At 45.8% G+C, this 22,378-nt stretch overlaps 1 long non-coding RNA gene across 2 annotated transcripts in view; it reads left to right on the plus strand.

Annotated features, from left to right (window-relative positions):
• Positions 1-3,105: 3,105 nt before the first annotated feature.
• Positions 3,106-22,378, plus strand: part of LOC140713365 (uncharacterized) — a 38,234-nt gene continuing 18,961 nt past the window's right edge. The window contains exons 1-3 of one of the 2 annotated variants that reach the window (XR_012095401.1): positions 3,106-3,378; positions 13,690-13,786; positions 15,186-17,221. This is a non-coding gene — a long non-coding RNA (uncharacterized lncRNA). Of the gene's footprint in view, positions 3,379-13,689; positions 13,787-15,185; positions 17,222-22,378 lie in introns of those variants that run through there. The other variant, XR_012095402.1, reaches the window with a different exon arrangement.

The raw sequence follows: 22,378 nt of genomic DNA on the forward strand, positions 1-22,378 counted from the left end.
GTTGTTTCCAAAGGGGATGACAATGGCTTTCCAAAGGGGATGACAATGGCAGCAACTTGAGGCTCAAATGTTGCATTTGTCCTCGTTTCAAGGATTTTTCTGGTTTATCTGAACATTCGTCCTGATTAAAACTTGGGATACAGTGAAGCAGTGGTCTGATAGGAATTCTCCACGTTTTCATTTTGTTCGTGTTTCCTCCTTGCCCTCCAGCTAGACCCAGCGCTGGTACGTGGCCACTCTCCTTTCCCACAAAGCCTTTTTGCTTTCCCATTTTTTTCTCATTGTCCCCACTGAGCACCAACTCCAGCTCCGGCAAGGACCCAGAAGGGGAGAAGTGTTTTCTTCTAGCACCTCTCCTCGCCCCTGGGGGCTACAGGCAAGCTGGCTTTCGAAAGAGATGGCAGGGCTGAGAACTTGCTTTTCAGCTCAGCAAACAGGGAGTGGCTTAGGAAGTAGAGATGAAAGAGAAAAGCGAAAACAACCAAAGGAGAAAACGTTTTTTGCAAAAACATTTTTTAGTCGTAGATCCAGAAGGTAACCTCTGCCTTCTCCTAGGTAATTGGAGAAGTAATTACTTGCAGCCCAGTAATTGAAAGGGGCAGCAAATATCCAATATCTAAATGTAGCTGTCTAAGGGCTAAAGTTAGGAACTGGAATTTACCAACCTCACCCCAGCCTCATTGTGGACATCTTCCTTCCATGACGTTCGCCTTGACTTGGAACTCTTATGTTGAGAGTCATCCAGCAGCATGATGGACGACGTCCTACTGTGTTGTTCATTCCTATGCAGAAGCCTTTGCTCTTAACACACCAAGCCCCTTTCAGCCCTTCGCTCCAAGTGTCTTCTGCTCTCTGGAATTCTCCAGCTCCTTTTCTATACCTACCTAAAATCCCATATCGTCCAGGAAAGCAGACCACACAGAGTGCCCAGAATTTCTAAAATCTTTTTGGTCTTTAAATCTTTTTGTTTTGTTTTGTTTTTGAATCAGAGTCTCGCACTGTCACCCTGGCTGAAGTGCAGTGGCGCGATCTCGGCTTGCTGCAACTTCCGCCACCTGGGTTCAAGAGATTCTCCTGCCTCAGCCTCCCGAGTACCTGGGATTACAGGCTCCTGCCATCATGCCCAACTCATTTTTTGTATTTTTAGTAGAAACAGGGTTTCACCATGTTGGCCAGGCTGGTCTCGAACTCCTGACCTCGTGATCCACCCACCTCAGCCTCCCAAAGTGCTGGAATTACAGGTGTGAGCCACTATGCTGGCCTGGCCTTTAAATCTTTATGAATGATAAAGGAATTATTCATTCCCTTATGTATAACCTCAGACTGTTAAAAGTTTGTCACTGAGATGTTAAGTGTTGTAGATTCTTGGAACTCAGAGACACTAAATCATCCTTCTATGCCTGGCTCAGAGCTGAAGATGGAATTGAGATCAAGCTCAATTTCGGAATGGAGATCTAATAAAAAATCTGGTGCAAAACATGAGTTCACCCTGGGAGCTTGGGAGCTTGGGAGCTTCCTTTGCCTCCTTCCTGAAGGGCAATTCCCGTTTTGTAAAACTAGAATAGTCATCGTACCTACCATTTAGGGATGTTGCAAGGGTTAAATGAAACTAGAAAATGTTTAGCATGTTACTGGGATTAACTATTTTTACTACAGAGTGGTAAGATAGAAGTCAAAGGGTACATTTTATTTGCTTGTTTCTGTTTGTATTCAACTTTAGGGTTTTCCCTGTCCTTGTGAGTTTTATTTGTATTTGAGTTGTGAAATATTAAAATGATTTTAAGTCAGGTCAGAACAAAAAGAGGACTGGGTGTGGTAACTCACACCTGTAATCCCAGCACTCTGGGAGGTGGAGGCAGGAGGATAGCTTGAGCCCAGGAGTTCAAGACCAGCTGGGCAACATAAGGAATCCCCATCTCTGCTAAAAATAAAAGAAAATAAACAAAAAGAGATATTCCTAGAAGTCTCATTCCCCCTCATTCCCTTTATTTCCATCCTGTTCCTACCATGCCTTGCAGGTAGCTAATCTCATTCGTCTCTGTTTTTTTCTTTTTCTGTTTCTTTTTCCTTGAACAAGTAGGTAAATGTTCTGTTTCCTCCTCTCAAAGGTATACTTGAGACAATGTCCTTTCGAGACCAGTTTTTCAGGACTCTGGCCATCTTTTGCACATGTTGGTTGGGAGGTTGGGAGGTGCTAGGCAGGCAGGAGCTCTGTGACAGTGGCCTTAGTTGTGTCCTCATCCTCCCCTCTTTCTTCATGTGACTAGCTGTATCATAAATACTTACCCCAGGTCCCAAAGGTGTCTCTATGATTGGTAATGGGGCCACAACCCAGTTCCTGCTACCCAGGAGACTGAGGTTCAGGTTTCCTGCCCTAATGAAGCATCTCCACCAAGCTCAGTACAACCTGCTGATTCTCCTGGAGACGGAGGCAATGCAGGCACAAGCTTGGATTTCTGAAGAACCACTCTTGGTACCTGCAGAGCCACGACAAGTACCGGCCACACTCCTGCGGCCTTCACACCTTATGAGAAAACAGCACTTTATGCTTCTAATCTGTATCTTTTTTTTTTTTTTTTAAATGAGATCTGAAGAGTCAAGGCCAGAAGACCCCTGAGTGTTTCTCTGTAGGAATTCATTTTAAGGAGAGAAAAACCTGAGTAAATTAAAGTTTACAGCCCTAGGGCGGTGGCCCAAGGCAGTGGAGCCCCACCACTGGAGGTATTCATTGGAAAAAGCAGTAGGAGTGGAGAATTCTGTCTCCGAGTAAGCTGTCCACAAGTCTGCCTGGAGGCTGTGACTCATTCTGAGGAAAAGGAGTGCCCTGTATTCTGGAGGAGGCTGCTTTCTCCAAACAGGAGATCTGTGGCCAAGGAAGGAAATGAAGCAATCCAAGACTGATCAGCAACCGTGGGGCAGGCGAAGCTAGACGTCCCCGCCACCCCCATCTCTTTCTGTGATAATATTTGCCCTGTGCCCCCAAGGAAAAAACAGCACTGAAGAACTGGATTGTAGTGAGAAGGGAATCAGGCCCTATCTTGGGCCCTCTCTGGACCTTCGTTTGCCCATCTCGAAGGTGTAGGGGTGGACTGGACAGGGAGGAAACTGGCAGCCAACTCATGTCCCAACTCAGCCTATAGCTGCATTTTATCTTACTCACAGTTAGCAAAACAATTAAATTTAGATGCCTTTGCACAAGGCTCTTTTCCCCAGTTCGGCCTAGCCACTACCATTTCCTGCCATCTTATCCTAAGTCAGCTTCACAAATTCAGGCTCCCTGCCTGCCCTTTGAAGATATTTGAAATGGCAACTCCAGCACTAGCAGGAACCAAGTCCCTTCCAGCTCTGGGGTCCAGGATTCTATGCCTCAGAGAAACAGTGAGTAGAAGCAGGGTCAGCAGGCTGCAATGGGATGAGAAGGAGATGATCCTTAGTCTCGGGATGCTACAGAGGGTGAGTGTGGCAGCATGCCAGGGCTGAACATCTGCCAGGCAGCACCATCACGGCTTAGGGATAACTCAGAACAGCCTTTTTTTTTTTTACAGCCTCCTGGTGCATCCTGTTTCTCTGGTGCTGCTGCCACCAGCAAGTGGGCACCATGCCTACCCTGCAGTGGGCAGTGAGGGGGCTAGGTACCGATCGGTCCCGTCTCCTAAGCAGGTGCTGGGAAGATGGCGCCTGAGCTCAGGCTGCCCCCTGCTGGGTGAGCACAGAAGCTGCTGTGGGGTCTGAGACCACAGAAAATCCCGCGGGGGAGGGAGGCACCGTCTCTCAGGTTCTCCACATTGGTGAGATGGGAATGGCTTGGTTGTGTGGGCTGCTACATCCCTGCCACCTTCCAAAGAAGACTCAGTCTCTAGGAAGGTAGCCTCAGGTCATGTAAGTCTGCGTTTTATCAAAATCTCTTTTTTTTTTTTTGAGGCAGAATTTCGCTCTGTCACCCAGGCTGCAGTGCAGTGGTGCAATCTCAGCTCACTGCAACTTCCGCCTCCTGGGTTCAAGTGATTCTCCTGCCTCAGCCTCCCAAGTATCTGGGACTACAGGCACCAGCCACCATGCCCAGCTAATTTTTGTATTTTTCGTAGAGACAGGGTTTTACCATGTTGGCCAAGCTGGTCTTGAATTCCTGACCTCTGGTGATCTGCCAACATCAGCCTCCCAAAGTGCTGGGATTATAGGCATGAGCCACCGCGCCTGGCCCCAAAATCCCTTTTCTGACATAGGACCCGGCACAATGATGTGCTCAGTACATATATATTGAATAAATAACTAGGCCAGCGGTTATCTATGGTAGAAACTGCTCCTGTCTTGTTTGGAAGGGCAACTTTATTGTTTTTCTTCCTCAACTTCCTCTAACAGGCGCTAATCCCTGGTGTCTACTCGGGGTCCTGCCTGGCTCCCCCAATTCCAAGGTGGTGCTCTGGCCTGGGCATCTTCCTCCAGGCTCCCCAGGGTATGGCTCCTCCTAGTTTCTCAGCCCCAACCCAAGTTCCTGCTGAGATGAGCACAAATCCCCCTTTTCTGTCATCATTTCCTTCTGCCTCCCCTTTGAACACCTGGATTCTCGTTCCGCCTTAAGCTCTCTGGACTTAGAGATACTCTCTCCTTCCTGAGGCAGCCTCAGGGCTGTTTCTAACCGACTCCAGTATTAGCTGGTGTTACTTGACACGTGGACAAGTGTCCATGGGGTGGGGTGGGCAGCAGGAAGGGCTGGGAACTTCTGGTTTCTAGAAGGGAACTCTGGGGCCCCCTAGGGTTGTCCTGGGACAGGGCCAGGCCCAGTTTGGGGCTGGGGTAGGGCCGCGTGGGACTGAGCTGAATGTCCTGTTAAAGATGAACTTTTCTTCAAGCATATTTCGGGTGTTCTCACTTAGCTGTACACAATGATCTCACCAGATTTAGGGGGAAATGGGGCTCCTTCAGGTTTTTCCTATTATACGTATTTCTCTTCCAATTTATATTTCCTAATCAACAATAGAGATCTGTTTTTGATTAGCTAGATAGAGATACATAGGAAAAATTCAGCCGGGCACTGTGGCTCACACCTGTAATCCCAGCACTTTGGGAGGTTGAGGCGGGTGGATCACAATGTCAAGAGTTCAAGACCAGCCTGGCCAACATGGTGTAACCCCCATCCCTACTAAAAATACAAAAAGGAGCCGGGCATGGTGACGCACGCCTGTAATCCCAGCTATTTGGGAGGCTGAGACAGGAGAATTGCTTGAACCCAGGAGGCAGAGGTTGCAGTGAGATGAGATTGCGCCACTGCACTGTCCAGCATGGGCAACAGAGCAAGACTCCATCTCAAAAAAAAAAAAAAAAGAAAAGGAAAAATTCAAAAGGCTATAGAGTCAGTAAAAAGTTATAGTTCCCTCCACCCACTCCCCCATTTCCCTTGCTCAGAGACAGCCTGCCACCATTTTCTCGTGGATCCTTCTAGAAACAATATTATGAACATGGTTATATGTATCTAGGCATGAACACCTGCTATGATTCAGGCACTGTTCTTCTATAAAACATATATAAATCTTTGTTCTAGAGAACTTACATTCTAATAGGAGGCAGGGAGTCAGAGAATAAATGAGGTAAATCAAATGTATGACATGTTAGATGTTGATATGTGCAATAGAAAAAACTTACACAGGGTAGGTGAGTTGGGGTGTGGTCCCGAGTGCCTTTCCCCTGCGCCGCCTGAGAAACCTGGGGCCGCACAGCTGGTGCAGCTCTCAATTCTGGTTTCTCACACACAGGAACCCCACCCTGCCCTGATGAGTCACCCCTTTACTTGGCTTCCTGATGTTGAAGGGCAGGCCTCCCTTGCTGCCTCAAGGCTGTTCTTCATCTTCAGCTTATATCCTGGGTCAACGTTGATGAGTACTTTGCTGGCTTTAATTAAGTGGTCTATGGGCCAGGAGAATAAGGATCAGCATCATCTGGGGACTTGTCAGAAATGCAAATTCTCAGGCCCCACCCCAATACTACTGGATCAGAAACTCTAGGTTGGGGTTCAGCAATCTGCGTGGTTTTTGTTTTAGTTGTTGTTATTGTTTTAGAGACAGGGTCTTGCTCTGCCACCCAGGCTGGAGTGTAGGGCTATTCACAGGCATAATCACAGTGTGCTGTAGCCTCAAACTCCGGGGCTCAAAAGATCCTTCTGCCTCAGCCTTCCAAGTAGCTAGGACTACAGGCGCACCCTATTGCTCCCAGCCAAGCAATCTGTGTTTAAAAAAGCCTTCCGGCTAGCTCTAATGCATGATAAAGCTTTTATGAACCTCTGCTCTGCGGAAATGCCTCACCATCTCACATGCCTACCAGCTGTGGTCATAAGCACACATTTTATATAATCGTACCAAGTTCTGAGAAATCTTTTCCAAGTTAAATCCTAGACAGGTGGACAAATTATATGTTAAGAAGTAACAGATAAATCTTACAGCCCAATTATTTGAAAATAAGAATCAAGTATTTGAGTCTGGGCCTTTGAAATTTGACATGTAAGAATATTCATAGAAAATTGACTTAGTCCTAAATTCCTATCCCTAAAACCTGTTTGGTTTTTTTTTTTTTTAATTGTTTTTAAATTTTTGGATTTTTTTTTTTTGAGTCAGAGTCTTGCTCTGTCGCCCAGGCTGGAGTACAATGGCACGATCTCAGCTTACTGCAACCTCTGCCTCCCGGGTTCAAGCAATTCTCCTGCCTCAGCCTTTTGAGTAGCTGGGATTACAGGCACCTACCACCATGCCCGGCTGATTTTTGTATTTTTAGTAGAGACGGGGTTTCACCATATTGGCCAGGCTGGTCTCGAACTCCTGACCTCATGATCTGCCCGCCTAGGCCTCCCAAAGTGCTGGGATTACAGGTATGAACCACTACACCCAGCCCCAAATCCTGTTATTTAAAAGATGACAACATTTGAGCCTAGGCAACATATCAAGACCCCATCTCTACAAAATTTTTTAAAGAAATAGCCGGGCGGCTGGGTGCGGTGGCTCACCCTGTAATCCCAGTACTTTGGGAGGCCGAGGTGGGTGGATTACGAGGTCAGGAGTTCAAGACCAGTCTGACCAATACGGTGAAACCCTGTCTCTCCTAAAAATACAAAAATTAACTGGGCGTGGTGACACACGCCTGTAGTCCCAGCTGCTTGGGAGGTTGAGGCAGGAGAATCACTTGAACCTGGGAAGCGGAGGTTGCAGTGAGCCGAGATCATGCCACTGCACTCCAGCCTGGGCAACAGAATGAGACTCCGACTCAAAAAAAAAAAAGAAAAAGAAAAAGAAAAAAGAAATAGCAAGGCATGGTGGTGCATTGCCTATAGTCCCAGCTAGTCAGAAAGCTGAGGCAGGAAAATCACTTGAGTCCAGAGTTTCAAGCCTTCGGTGAGCTATGATTGCCACCGCACTCCATTCTGGGCAACAAAGAGAGTTTCTGTCTCTACTGGAAAAGAAAGAAAAGAAAAGAAAAGAAAAGAAAAGAAAAGAGAAAAGAGAAGAAAAGAAAATAAAAGATTTGGAAGTAAATGAAATTAAAAGTGCATAAAATATGAGTTATTAAAATACTGCTAAATAGTAATAGATAATTTCTCTTCTTTACACTTTGCAGCAGAAATGGTGAATGGTACTTATGATCATTAGGCAATGTGTAAAGCCCTTGATGTGTGTAATCTTATCACATCAGCACAAATGACACACGATCCAAAGAACATTTTTGGCTCCAACTTACAGATGAGTAAGCAGGCTCAGGGAGGATCTTTCCTGATAGACACTTAGCAACAGAGAGGGCCAGGAATTGGGTTCTATAATCTCAGTCTGTGCTCATTTTACTGGAAGTCACATGTGTAGTGACCGGTATTATCTGAGCCTAATCCCTGGAATCTCTATGGTCAATTGGAGAGAGGCTTAGGCAGGTCAGGGGATAGATAGGTCTTGGCTAGAGTCCACCTTCCAGTGGGTCAGGTAGGATCCGAGGCACACCGTGTGGCTATTTTGCCAGCCTTGCTCTCCTTATCCGAGGAATGTGGTCTGTCACGGTGGGAATGACTAATTAGAATCCTTGAAAGGGCCACCTACAACCAAGATAATAACCTAAAAACAATTCTGTGCCTGAAGTCATTGCAGAAATTAGTTCCATAAAGATTTGAAAGAGGCAGGGCTAGTGATTTCCATAACACCACTATTACCTCGCCTATTTGGTCCGTGCAAGAGGTAAATGGTGGTGGGGAATGAAGGTGGATTCACACAAACATATTCACGGGTTTGCTTATCCCACCCACAGCACTTCCACCAGCACCACTCTTCATAGATTTACAAATGCTTATTCCATTGCAGTGATGTCTTCCGTACAAATTATTTGGCCATGGGACATGTTTTCATGATAAAAGGTGTTAGGCTATGGGCTGTGGCTATGGAGTTCCTGTTTACTACATGCCACATCTCCTAGCAGCAGGCAGCTTCACAGAATGGTAGAAAGACCTGCTGCAGCCTTAATTATGGTGGCAGTGTGGGCTCCACACCTGCGACTTTACAACATGTAGTGAACCTTTGGATACCTCTTAGAATTTCCTATCAGGACCTAGGCAGTCATTCCATGAGCTGCCAAAGTATGAACTGCTAATGATTCACAGGTGAAACCTCTTCCAAGAATATCCTTGACCCGCAGGAACTGTCTTACCCAAGGTCGTGTACCCTTCCCAGTGTGGGGATACACAGCCTGTTCTAAGGATATATAATACTCCTGTCCACAATGGCAAGCGATGTTGCCATTGGAAAAATGCTACAATGAGAACAGCATTAGTGGGATGAGAGCACATCCAGGACCCACTGGACTCCCTGAGCCAAGCCATGTAATGTGGGTGAAGCAGTACAGGCGGGGAAGAGACCACTGCACTGAGGAAAAGAGCTGGCAGAGGCCAGCGTGCTTAAGAACAGTGTCCAGGCCGGGCGCGGTAGCTCATGCCTGTAATCACAGCACTTTGGGAGGCCGAGGCGGGCGGATCATGAGGTCAAGAGATCAAGATCATCCTGGTCAACGTGGTGAAACCCCATCTCTACTAAAAATACAAAAATTAGCTGGGCATTGTGGCTAGTGCCTGTAGTCCCAGCTACTCGGGAGGCTGAGGCAGGAGAATCGCTTGAACTCGGGAGGCGGAGGTTGCAGTGAGCCAAGATCGAGCCATTGCACTCCAGCCTGGCATCAGAGTGAGACTCCATCTCAAAACAACAACAACAACAACAACGACAACAACAACAACAACAACAGTGTCCGGCAGGCTGTACAGACTGCACTCTGCTCAGGCCAGTTAACTCTAATGATCCTTTTCAGCTACAAGTGCCAGTGACTGGCTACTATGTAGAACGGGGTCATCAGGCATCAGAGGAGTTACATATGGCATTACAAGATGGCCAGACATCCCTTGATCCTGTGGCAGGACGAGCGGCAGACAGAACTCCTCAGACACCGAGTTACAGAAGGAAGGGTTTATTCGACCGGGGACATCAGCAAGACTTCAGTCTCAAGAGCCGAGCTCTCCGAGGGAGCAATTTCTGTCCCTTTTAAGGGCTCACAACTCTGAGGGGGTGCACATGACAGGGTCATGATTGATTGAGTAAGCAGGGGGTACGTGACTGGGGGCTGCATGCACTGTCAATAAGATCGGAACAAAACAAGATAGGGATTTTCACAGTGCATTCCTATACAATGTCTGTAATCTATAAGATAATGGAACCAATTAGGTCAGGGGTCGATCTTTAACTACCAGGCCCAGGGTGCGGCGCCGGGCTGTCTGCCTGTGGATTTCATTTCTGCCTTTTAGGTTTGACTTCTTCTTTCTTTGGAGGCAGAAATTGGGCATCAGACAATACGAGGGGTGGTCTCCTCCCTTAATCCCAGAGGAACATTTTGTGCCAGCACCTCCAGCTTCATGGAGGCATTGATACACCAAGTCCCTGAGGACGCCTGAAGCTGGTTCACAGATGGAGCCCCCTAAGTTACAGGCTGGTGGATTGTTCTTGGCCCCTGCAGCTGTGCAGCCACAGGGGAAAACAAAAGCTGTTTAAAATTTTGCACACACAAAAAGGTACTACCCAATGGACAGAGCTGGGGACAGTGGTGATTTTCCTGAAAAACCCCTCCAGAATGCTCCTTGCTGCTTTTTCATTGATTTAGAGATGGTAGCCAATGGGCTGGCAGTGTGGGCCTGTGCCCGGAAGCAAGACTAAATGATCAAGTCTCAACCCGTATGGCAGTGAACATTATGATATCAGATTTTTTTTTTTTTTTTTTTTTTTCTGAGATGGAGTCTCCCTCTGTTGCCCAGGCTGTAGTGCAGTGGCATGATCTCAGCTCACTGCAGCCTTTATTTCCCAGGTTCAAGTGATTCTCCTGCCTCAGCCTCCCAAGTAACTGGGATTACAGGCATGCGCCACCACGTCCAGCCTCAGATTTTATTAATGCTACACCACTGCCCTCTGTTTTATGGACGTGGATGTCCATAAAAATAGCATGAGTGGAATTCAAAACCCGATCAGACTTGTGCCTTCCAGGTAAGAACAGCTGAATACACCGTCACAGAGGCCACGGCATTCCGTCTACAATGCAGGACAGGAAGCCACCAAAGTCTGGTAAATGAGCCTGTCAGTCAAGGGGCAAAGAAAACTCCAGGGCACATATAAACCCAGGACACCAGATTCTGGCCAGTCCTGGCAAATAGGCTACATAACCTTCTAAATGTTCCGCTTGGGGATACAATTAGGCATTGCCTACAGTAGGCACCTTTCTGGGTATGGCATGGCAATGTAGGTGCTCACCACAGATAGGAGATATATGTAACATACATTTAGGGACTCACAGATGACCTGTGTTACATACTGAGATTCTCTGAATGTATCTCATCAAATGATGCTGCATTTATAGTCAAGAGTACCCAACACTAGCCAGCCACCTTGGACATTCCCAGGACATCTCAGGACCCTCATCACCCACAGGCAATAGATGTCATAAAAGGATGGAATGAGGCTGGGCACAGTGGCTCATACCTGTATCCCCAATACTTTGGGAGGCTGAGGCAGGTGGATCGCTGAAGACCAGCCTGGGCAACATGGTGAAACTCTGTCTCTACATATAATACAAAAAATTATCCGGGCATGGTAGTATACCCCCTTGGTCTCAGCTGCTTGGGAGGCTGAGGTGGGAGGATCACCTGGGCCCAGGAGGTTGAGGCTGCAGTAAGCAGTGATTGAACTACTGCACTCCAGCCTGGGCAACAGAACGGGACTTGGTGTCAAAAAAAAAAAAAGAGAGAGAGAGAGAGAGAGATGCGATGCTTAATGGAGAAACTAAAAAGGGTACATAGACAATCAAAGCTCAATTCTCAATAGAGTACACACTTAAAACAGACAATATGGATTCTAAATGTGCCATTTCCCCAAAAGGGAACTTCCTTTTTAAATAGAATCTGTGTGAGTTTGAGGAGTTGGGGAGGAGGCTGTAAGAGACCCAAACCACACAATGTACTCTCCTCATTCCTCCTTCACCTCCCATGCTCACCCCTGGGGAAACCAAACTACTGGAATTAGCAAGTAGTCAAAAAGTCAGGGGGTGGGAAACTCTAACCTAATGCTTCTTTTTTTTTTTTTTTATTTTTGAGACAGAGTCTTGCTCTGTCGCGAGGCTGGAGTGCAGTGGCGTGATCTCGGCTCACTGCAACCTCCGCCTCCCGTGTTCAAGTGATTCTCCTGCCTCAGCCTCCCGAGTAGCTGGGACTACAGGCGCCCACCATGCCCGGCTAATTTTTGTATTTTTACTAGAGACAGGGTTTCACCATATTGGCCAGGCTAGTCATGAACTCCTGACCTCAGGTGATCCACCCACCTCAGCCTCCCAAAGTGCTGGTATTACAGGCGTGAACCACAGCGCCCACCCTTTTTTTTTTTTTTTTTTTCTGAGACAGAGTCTCACTGTGTTGCCCAGGCTGGAGTGCAATGGCACAATCTTGGCTCACTGCAACCTCCACCTTCTGGGTTCAAGAGATTCTTCTGCCTCAGCCTCCCAAGTAGCTGGGACTGTAACTGGGACTATAGGCGTGTGCCACCACGCCCGGCTAATTTTTTGGTATTTTTAGTAGAGACAGGGTTTCACCGTGTTAGCCAGGATGGTCTTGATCTCCTGACCTTGTGATCCACCTGCCTCGGCCTCCCAAAATGCTGGCAATGCAGGTATAAGCCACCATGCCTGGCTTAACCTGATGCTTCTTTTACTGTCTAGCTGTGCTTCCTGGATCTGGGCAATTATAGATACTGATGATATTGATCATGAGTATGAAGTAACGACTCCCAAAGTGGTCCTGGCATGGCCCACTATGTGAGGGAGTGGAAGATGTTCTAGGTGGCACATGTTGCACACACACACACACACACACACACACAAAGCTGCACTGCTTAGGAATAAACTCAGCCATATGGTGTGTATTAGACTGAGTGAGGACTGCAGGGACTAGCTATACCTATCTCATGGCCATGAAAAAACATCAAAAGTCCAGGATGGTGGTAAAGGGACACCCTAGATCTCTCTTGGCTCTTGTCTGCAGAATACCTGGCTTGGCCTGTCATCTCAGAATCTTTTGGTCACATTGTCCGGGTTATCACCACTGTCCTCAGTCTAACTACTACTCCCATTCTATTGACAGACCTTAAATCGAGGACCTCTGACTTTAGAAGTGGAGAATCTCTGCCCAAGACATCAGAAAAAAATTCATTTTCTGGACACTTAGGTTTCTTTTCTACTTACCCCTATCCTATTATTGCTGGTATCTCTGGTCGCCTTCCACTACCTAAAAACAACAAAACTGCCTTGTGTTGCTCAATCTGTCTTACTCCTCCTGACCCTGCTGACAAACCTTTAATAGCTCCTCCTGCTCGGGCTCGATGGCTCACGCCTGTAATTCTAGCACTTTGGGAGGCTGAGGCAGGTTGATCACTTGAGGTCAGGGGTTCGAGACCCGCCTGGCCAACATGGTGAAACCCCGCCTCTACCAAAAATATGAAAAACTAATCAGATGTGGTGACAAGTGCCTGTAATCCTAGCTACTTGGGAGGCTGAGGCAGGATATTTGCTTGAACCCAGGAGGCGGAGGTTGCAGTGAGCCTAGATCGCGCCACCGCACTCCAGCCTGAGGGATAGAGCGAGACTCCATCTCAAAAAAAGAAAAAAAAAAGAAAGAAAAGTTCCTCCTTTGAGTACTTTGGAAGTATTCTTCCAGGAACTATTCCTTCTTGTAGTCTCTTTCTGATACTTAAATTTCCTTTATATTGTTAATCCCAGCCTCCAGTCTTGTGAGAATTGGACCTTGACCTCATGTGAGCACTGTGCTGCTGCTGTGGTCACCCAAACCTATTAGCAGAATCTAATTCACCCTGAGCAGGACACAGCATTGAGACTAGGTTGGGCTATGATAGCCGGAGACTTAACACTCTTACAGTTTTGCCTCAAATGAATAGCATTTCTTACGGTGGATATCAGGCGTATAATTGCCTACCACACACCCAGCTTGGGCTATCAAGTGTGAGTGGTAATGGATGATCACATTGCCCTGGATTTTCCACCAGCCAGCCAAGTAGGACACCTGAATGAATGACATACTTAACTGGCTTGGCTCTGGATGGGAAGTCTGATGGCAGCCTATCTTTTTCCAAGCAGGCCTAATTGTCCTCCTGGGAGTCATCATCATGGTTGCTCTCATTTCATGTCGCCTAAGAAAAAGCATTTGGTCCAACCCTCTACCAGTACATCTAAGGTAAGTGATGGAGAATTTCCAATCCAGACATGGTGGCTCACACATGTAATACCAGCACTTTGGGAGGCCCAAGTGGGCAAATCGCTTGAGCTCAGGAGTTTGAAACCAGCATGAGCAACAAGGTGAAACTCCACCTCTACCAAAAATTCAAAAATTATTGGGCGTGGTGGTGCACACCTGTGGTCCCAGCTACTTGGGAGGCTGAGGAGGGAGGATCGCTTAAACCCAAGAGGCAGAGGTTGCAGTGAGCCAAGATTGTGCCACTACACTCCAGCCTGGGCAACACAGTGAGACCTCATCTCGAAAAAAAAAAAAAAAAAGACTCCCAGGCTTGGAGCGGTGGCTCACGCCTGTAATTGCAGCACTTTCGGAGGCCGAGGCAGGTGGATCACTTGAGGTCAGGAATTCAAGGCCAGCCTGGCCAACATGGTGAAACCCTGTCTCTACTAAAAATACAAAAAATAGCCAGGTGTGGTACCACATGCCTGTGGTCACAGCTACTCAGGAGGCTGAGGCAGGAGAACTGCTGGAACTCGGAGGCAGAGGTTGCAGTGGGCCGAGATTGCGCCACTGCACTCCAGCCTTGGGCAACAGAGTGAGACACCATCTCAAAAATAATAATAATAATAATAATATCCAGAATTATCAGCAGGGTATGTGGAAGGTCCAGGACGGTGGTGTGGAGTGCCAACTCCACAGTACCCTGGAGACCCTGCATATCTCCACTTAGGCCATGTAGACAACGCTCAACCACAGTCTGACTCCCCTTGTGCAAGAGCACCCGAGGCTCCTGAGACATAGTGAGATTGTAACCGCCCAGTGGGTTCACTTTGCCTGCTGCCTAGACAGAGCCCATTTTTCAAGATGGGGGAATTACATGGAGAAAGAGTAATTCATGCAGAGCCGGCTGAGCAGGAGACCAGAGTTTTATTATTACTCAAATCAGTCTCCCTGAAAACTCAGGGATCAGGAGAGAGATTCAAGATGACCAAATAGGAACAGCACCGGTCTGCAGCTCCCAGCGAGATCAGTGCAGAAGGTGGGTGATTTCTGCATTTCCAACTGAAGTACCCGGTTCATCTCACTGGGACTGCTTGCACAGTGGGTGCAGCCCACAGAGGGCGAGCTGGAGCAGGGTGGGGCGTCACCTCACCTGGGAAGCGCAAGGGGTCGGGGAATTTTCCGCAGACCCAAGGGAAGCCATGAGGGTCTGAGCCTGACGAACTTCAGCACCGATACCGCGCTTGTCCCACGGTCTTCGCAACCTGCAAACCAGGAGATTCCCTCTGGTGCCTACCCCATCAGGGCTCTGGGTTTCAAGCAAAAAACTGGGTGGCCAATTGGGCAGACACTGAACTAGCTGCAGGAGGTTTTGTTTGTTTGTTTTTCCATACCCCAGTGATGCCTGGAACGCCAGCAAGACAGAACTGTTCACTCCCCTGGAAAGACGGGCTGAAGCCAGGGAACCAAGTGGTCTGTCTCAGCGGGTCCCACCCCACGGAGCCCAGGAAACTAACATCTACTGGCTTGAAATTCTCGCTGCCAGCACAGCAGCAATCTGAGATCCACCTGGGACGGTGGAGCTTGGTGGGGGAGCTCGGCGAGGGGAGGGGCGCCCGCCATTGCTGAGGCTTGAGCAGGCGGTTTTAAGGCCACAGTGTAAACAAAGCTGCTGAGAAGTTCAAACTGGGTGGAGCCCATTGCAGCTCAGCAAGGCTGCTGTGTTCAGACTGCCAGATTGCTGCTCTCTGGACAGGGCATCTCTAACAAAGGCAGCGGCCCACCCAGTCAGGGGCTTATAGCAGACTTAAACCTCCCTGCCTGACGGCTCTGAAGAGAGCAGCAGACCTCCCAACACAGCGCTCGAGCTCTGCTAAGGGTCAGACTGCCTCCTCAAGTGGACCCCTGACCCCTGTGTATACTGACTGGGAGACACTTCCCAGTTGGGGCTGGCAGACACCTCATACAGGAGAGCTCTGACTGGCATCTGGCAGGTGCCCTGCTGGGTCGAAGCTTCCAGAGGAAAGAACAAGCAGCAATCTTTGCTGCTCTGCAGCCTCTGCTGGTGATACCCAGGCAAACAGGGTCAGGAGGGGACCTCCAGCAAACTCCAGCCAACTGGCAGCAGAGGGGCCTGTTAGGAGAAAAAGAAACAAACAGAAAGGATTAGCATGTCACTCAAAGACCCCATCAGAAGGTTACTAACATCAAAGACCAAAGGTAGATAAATCCACAAAGATGTGGAAAAACCAGCGGAAAAAGGCTGAAAATTCCAAAAACCAAAACACCTCTCCTCCTTCAAAAGCTCACAACTCCTCACCAGCAAGGGAACAAAACTGGACAAAGAATGAGTGTGACAAACTGACAGAAGTAGGCTTCAGAATGTCAGTAATAACAAACACCTCTGAGCTAAAGGAGCATGTTCTAACCCAATGCAAGGAAGCTAAGAACCTTGAAAAAATGTTAGTTGAATTGCTAACTAGAATAACCAACGTAGAGAAGAACATAAATGACCTGATGGAGCTGAAAAACACGGCACGAGAACTTCGTGAAGAATACTCAAGTATCAGTAGCCAAATCAATCAAGCAGAAGAAAGGACATCAGTGACTGAAGATCAACTTAATGAAATAAAGAGAGAAGACCAGATTAGAGAAAAAAGAATAAAAAAGAATGAACAAAGCCTCCAAGAAATATGGGACTATGTGAAAAGACCAAATCTACGTTTGATTGATGTACCTGAAAGTGACGGGGAGAATGGAACCAAGTTAGAAAACATTCTTGAGGATATTATCCAGGAGAATTTCCCCAACCTAGCAAGACAGGCCAACATTCAAATTCAGGAAATACAAAGACCACCACAAAGATACTCCTCGAGAAGAGCAACCCCAAGACATGTGATCCTCAGATTCACCAAGGTTGAAATGAAGGAAAAAATGTTAAGGGCAGCCAGAGAGAAAGGTCAGGTTACCCACAAAGGGAGCCCATCAGACTAACAGCAGATCTCTCAGCAGAAACCCTACAAACCAGAAGAGAGTGGCGGCCAACATTCAACGTTCTTAAAGAAAAGAACTTTTAACCCAGAATTTCATATCTAGCCAAACTAAGCTTCATAAGTGAAGGAAAAATAAAATCCTTTACAGACAAGCAAATGCTGAGGAATTTTGTCACCACCAGACCTGCCTTACAAGAGCTCCTGAAGGAAGCACTAAACATGGAAAGGAACAATTGGTACCAGCCACTGCAAAAACATACCAAATTGTAAAAAACATCGACACTATGAAGAAACTGCATTAACTAATGGGCAAAACAACCAGCTAGCATCATTATGACAGGATCAAATTCACATATAACAATATTAACCTTGGATCGGGCACGGTGGCTCACGCCTGTAATCCCAGCACTTTGGGAGGCCAAGGTGGGTGGATCACGAGGTCAGGAGTTCGAGACCAGCCTGACCAACATGGTGAAACCTGGTCTCTACTAAAAATAAAAAAATTAGCCAGGCCTGGTGGTGTGCACCTGTAATACTCAGGAGGCTGAGGCAGGAGAATAGTTTGAACCTGGGAGGTGGAGGTTGCAGTGAGCTGAGATCATGCCATTGCACTCCAGTCTGGGCAACAGAGTGAGACTCTGTCTCAAAAAAAAAAAAAAAAAAAAAAAAATTAACTTTAAATGTAAATAGGCTAAATGCCCCAATTAAAAGACACAGACTGGCAAATTGGGTAAAGAGTCAAGAACCATCAGTGTGCTGTATTCAGGAGACCCATCTCACGTGCAAAGACACACATAGGCTCAAAATAAAAGGATGGAGGAATATTTACTGAGCAAATGGAAAGCAAAAAAAAAAAAAAAAAAAAAAAAGCAGGAGTTGCAGTCCTAATCTCTGATAAAATGGACTTTAGACCAACAAAGATCAAAGAGACAAAGAAGGGCATTATATAATGGTAAAGGGAACAATGCAGCAAGAAGAGCTAACTATCCTAAATATATATGCACCCAATACAGGAGCACTCAGATTCATAAAGCAAGTTCTTAGAGACCTATAAAGAGACTTAGACTCCCACACAATAATAGTGGGAGACTTTAACACCCCACTGTTAATATTAGACAGATCAATGAGACAGAAAGTTAACAAGGATATCCAGGAATTGAACTCAGCTCTGGACCAAGCAGACGTAATAGACCTCTAGAGAACTCTCCACCACAAATCAACAGAATATATATTCTTCTCAGCACCTCATCACACTTATTCTAAAATTGACCACATAATTGGAAGTAAAATACTCCTCAGCAAATGCAAAAGACCAAAAATCATAACAAACAGTCTCTCAGACCACAGTGCAATCAAATTAGAACTCAGGATTAAGAAACTCACTCAAAACCGCACAACTACATGGAAACTGAACAACCTGCTCCTGAATGACTACTGGGTAAATAACAAAATGAAGGCAGAAATAAAGATGTTCTTTGAAACCAATGAGAATGAAGACACGATATACCAGAATCTCTGGGACACATTTAAAGCAGTGTTTTGGTTTTTGTTTGTTTGTTTGTTTGTTTGTTTGTTTTGAGACAGAGTCTCGCTCTGTGGCCCAGGCTGGAGTGCAGTGGCCGGATCTCAGCTCACTACAAGCTCCGCCTCCCGGGTTCACGCCGTTCTCCTGCCTCAGCCTCCCGAGTAGCTGGGACTACAGGCGCCCACCACCTCGCCCGGCTAGTTTTTTGTATTTTTTAGTAGAGACGGAGTTTCACCGTGTCAGCCAGGATGGTCTCGATCTCCTGACCTCGTGATCCACCCGTTTCGGCCTCCCAAAGTGCTGGGATTACAGGCTTGAGCCACCGCGCCCGGCCCCTAAAGCAGTGTTTAGAGGGAAATTTTAGCACTAAATGCCCACAAGAGAAAGCAGGAAAGATCTGAAATTGACACCCTAACATCAAAATTAAAATAACTGGAGAAGCAACAGCAAACAAATTCAAAAGCTAGCAGAAGACATGAAATAACTAAGATCAGAGCAGAACTGAAGGAGATAGAGACACGAAAAACCCTTCAAAAAATCAATGAATCCAGGAGCTGGTTTTTTGAAAAAATCAACAAAATTAATAGACTGCTAGCCAGACTAATAAAGAAGAAAAGAGAGAAGAATCAAGTAGATGCAATAAAAAATGATATAGGGGATATCACCACTGATCCCACAGAAGTACAAACTACCATTAGAGAATACTGTAAACACCTCTATGCAAATAAACTAGAAAATCTAGAAGAAATGGATAAATTCCTGGACTATACACCCTCCCAAGTCTAAGCCAGGAAGAAGTCAAATCCCTGAATTGACCAGTAACAAGTTCTAAAATTGAGGCAGTAATTAACAGCCTACCAAACGAAAAAAGTCCAGGACCGGATGGATTCAAAGCCAAATTGTACCAGAGGTACAAAGAGGATCTGGTACCATGCCTTCTGAAACTATTCCAACAATAGAAAAAGAGGGAATCCTCCCTAACTCATTTTATGAGGCCAACATCATCCTGATACCAAAACCTGGCAGAGACACAACAAAAAAAATTTCAGGCCAATATCCCTAATGAACATCGATGCAAAAATCCTCAGTAAAATACTGGCAAACCGAATCCAGCAGCACATCAAAAAGTTTATCCATCAAGATCAAGTTGGCTTCATCTCTTGGATGCAACCCTGGTTCAACGTACGCAAATCAATAAACGTAATCCATCACATAAACAGAACCAATGACAAAAACCACATGATTATCTCAATAGATGCAGAAAAGGCCTTCGATAAAATTCAACACCCCTTCATACTAAAAACTCTAATAAACTAGGTATCGATGAAACATATCTCAAAATAATAAGAGCTATTTATGACATACCCACAGCCAGTATCATACTGAATGGGCAAAAACTAGCAGCATTCTTTTCAAAACCGGCACAAGACAGGGATGCCCTCTCTCACCATTCCTATTGAACATAGTATTGGAAGTTCTGGCAATCAGGCAAGAGAAAGTAATAAAGGGTATTCAAAATTAGAAGAGAGGAAGTCAAATTGTCTCTGTTTGCAGATGCCATGATTGTATATTTAGAAAGCCCCATTGTCTCAGCCCAAAACCTCCGTAAGCTGATAAGCAACTTCAGCAAAGTCTCAGGATACAAAATCAATGTGCAAAAATCACAAGCATTCCTATAAACCAATAGCAGACAAACAGAGAGCCAAATCATGAGTGAACTCCCATTCACAATTGCTACTAAGAGAATAAAATACCTAGGAATACAACTTACAAGGGATGAGATGGACCTCTTCAAGGAGAACTACAAACCACTGCTCAAGGAAATAAGAGAGGACAAAAACAAATGGAAAACATTCCATGCTCATGGATAGGAAGAATCAATATCGTGAAAATGGCCACACTGCCCAAAGTAATTTATAGACTCAATGCTATCCTCATCAAGCTACCACTGACTTTCTTCACAGAATTGGAAAGAACTACTTTAAACTTCATATGGAACCAAAAAAGAGCTCACATAGACCAGACTATCCTGGCCAAGAAGAACAAAGCTGGAAGCATCATGCTACCTGACTTTAAACTATACTACAAGGCTACAGTAACCAAAATAGCATGGTACTGGTACCAAAGCAGATATGTAGACCAATGGAACAGAACGGAGGCCTCAGAAATAACACCACACAGCTACAACCATCTGATCTTTGACAAACCTGACATACACAAGCAATAGGAAAAAGATTCCTTATTTAATAAATGGTGTTGGGAGAACTGGCTAGCCACATGCAGAAAACTGAAACTGGACCCTTTCATTACACCTTTTACAAAAATCAACTCAAGATGGATCAAAGACTTAAACATAAGACCTAGGACCATAAAAATCCCAGAAGAAAACCTGGGCAATACCTTTCAGGACATAGGCATGGGCAAAGACTTCATGTCTAAAACACCAAAAGCAATGGCAACAAAAGGCAAAATTGACAAATGTGATCTAATTAAACCAAAGAGCTTCTGCACAGCAAAAGAAACTATCATCAGAGTGAGCACGCAACCTAGAGAATGGGAGAAAATTTTTGCAATCTATCCATCTGACAAAGGGCTAATATCCAGAATCTACAAAAAACTTAAACAAATTTACAAGAAAAAAGTAACCAACCCCATCAAAAAATGGGCAAAGGATATGAATAGATACTTCTCAGAAGACGACATTTATGCAGCCAAAGGACATATGAAAAAATGTTCATCATCACTGGTCATTGGAGAAATGTAAATCAAAACCACAATGAGATACCATCTCATGCCAGTTAGAATGGTGATCACTAAAAAGTCAGGAAACAACAGATGCTGGAAAGGTTGTGGAAAAATAGGAACGCTTTTACACTGTTGGTGGGAGTGTAAATTAGTTCAACTATTGTGGAAGACAGTGTGGTGATTCCTCAAGGATCTAAAACTGGAAATACCATTTGACCCAGCCATCCCATTACTGGCATATACCCAAAGGATTATAAATCATTCTACGATAAAGACACATGCACACGTATGTTTATTGCAGCACTATTCACAATAGCAAAGACTTGGAACCAACCCAAATGTCCATCAATGATAGACTGGATTAAGAAAATGTGGCACATATACACCATGGAATACTATGCAGCCATAAAAAAGGATGGGTTCATGTCCTTTGCAGGGAAATGGATGAAGCTGGAAACCATCATTCTCAGCAAACTATCACAAGGTCAGAAAACCAAATACTGCATGTTCTCACCCATAAGTGGAAGTTGAACAACGAGAACACATGGACATAGGGAGGGGAATATCACACACCAGAGCCTGTCAGGGGGTGAGGGGCTAGAGGAGGGATAACAGGAGAAATACCTAAAGTAGGTGACGGGTTGATGGGTGCAGCAAACCACCAGGGTACGTGTATACCTATGTAACAAACCTGCAGGATCTGCACATGTCACCCAGAACTTGAAGTATAATTTAAAAAGAAAGAAAGAAAGAAAGAAAGAAAAGAAAAAAGAAAAGAAAACTCAGGGATCAGAGTTTTTAAGAATAATTTGGTGGTTAGGGGTCCAGTGAGTCGGGAGCACGGATTGGTTGGCTTGGGGATGAACTCATAGGGAGTCCAAGCTATCCTGTTACACTGAGTCAGTTCCTGGGTGAGGGCCACGGAACTGGTTGGCAGGTCCAGGTAGGGCCAACCACTTGTCAGAAATGGAAAAACCTGAGGAGACATCTCAAAAGACCAAACTCAGGTTCACAATAGTGATGTTACCTTCGAGAGTCATCGGGGAAGTTGCAAATCTCACGACCTGCCATATAATGGCTGGTAATATTTACAGTTCCAGCCCCTCTCAACCTAACGTGGTGGCTGGTGGCCTTTCATTTCGTTTCACAAGAACAGATTCACTCTTGGGAAGGGCTGTTATTTAAACTATGAGCTAAATTCCTTCCCAAGGCTAGTTCGGCCTATGCCCAGGAATGGATGAGGACAGTTTAGAGATTAGAAGCAAGATGGAGTCCATCAGATCTGATATATTTTACTGTCATAATTTCCTCAGTTATAATTTTGGCAAA

The sequence above is a fragment of the Chlorocebus sabaeus genome, chromosome 14 (genome assembly GCF_047675955.1).
Source record: "Chlorocebus sabaeus isolate Y175 chromosome 14, mChlSab1.0.hap1, whole genome shotgun sequence".
Classification (NCBI taxonomy): domain Eukaryota; kingdom Metazoa; phylum Chordata; class Mammalia; order Primates; family Cercopithecidae; genus Chlorocebus; species Chlorocebus sabaeus.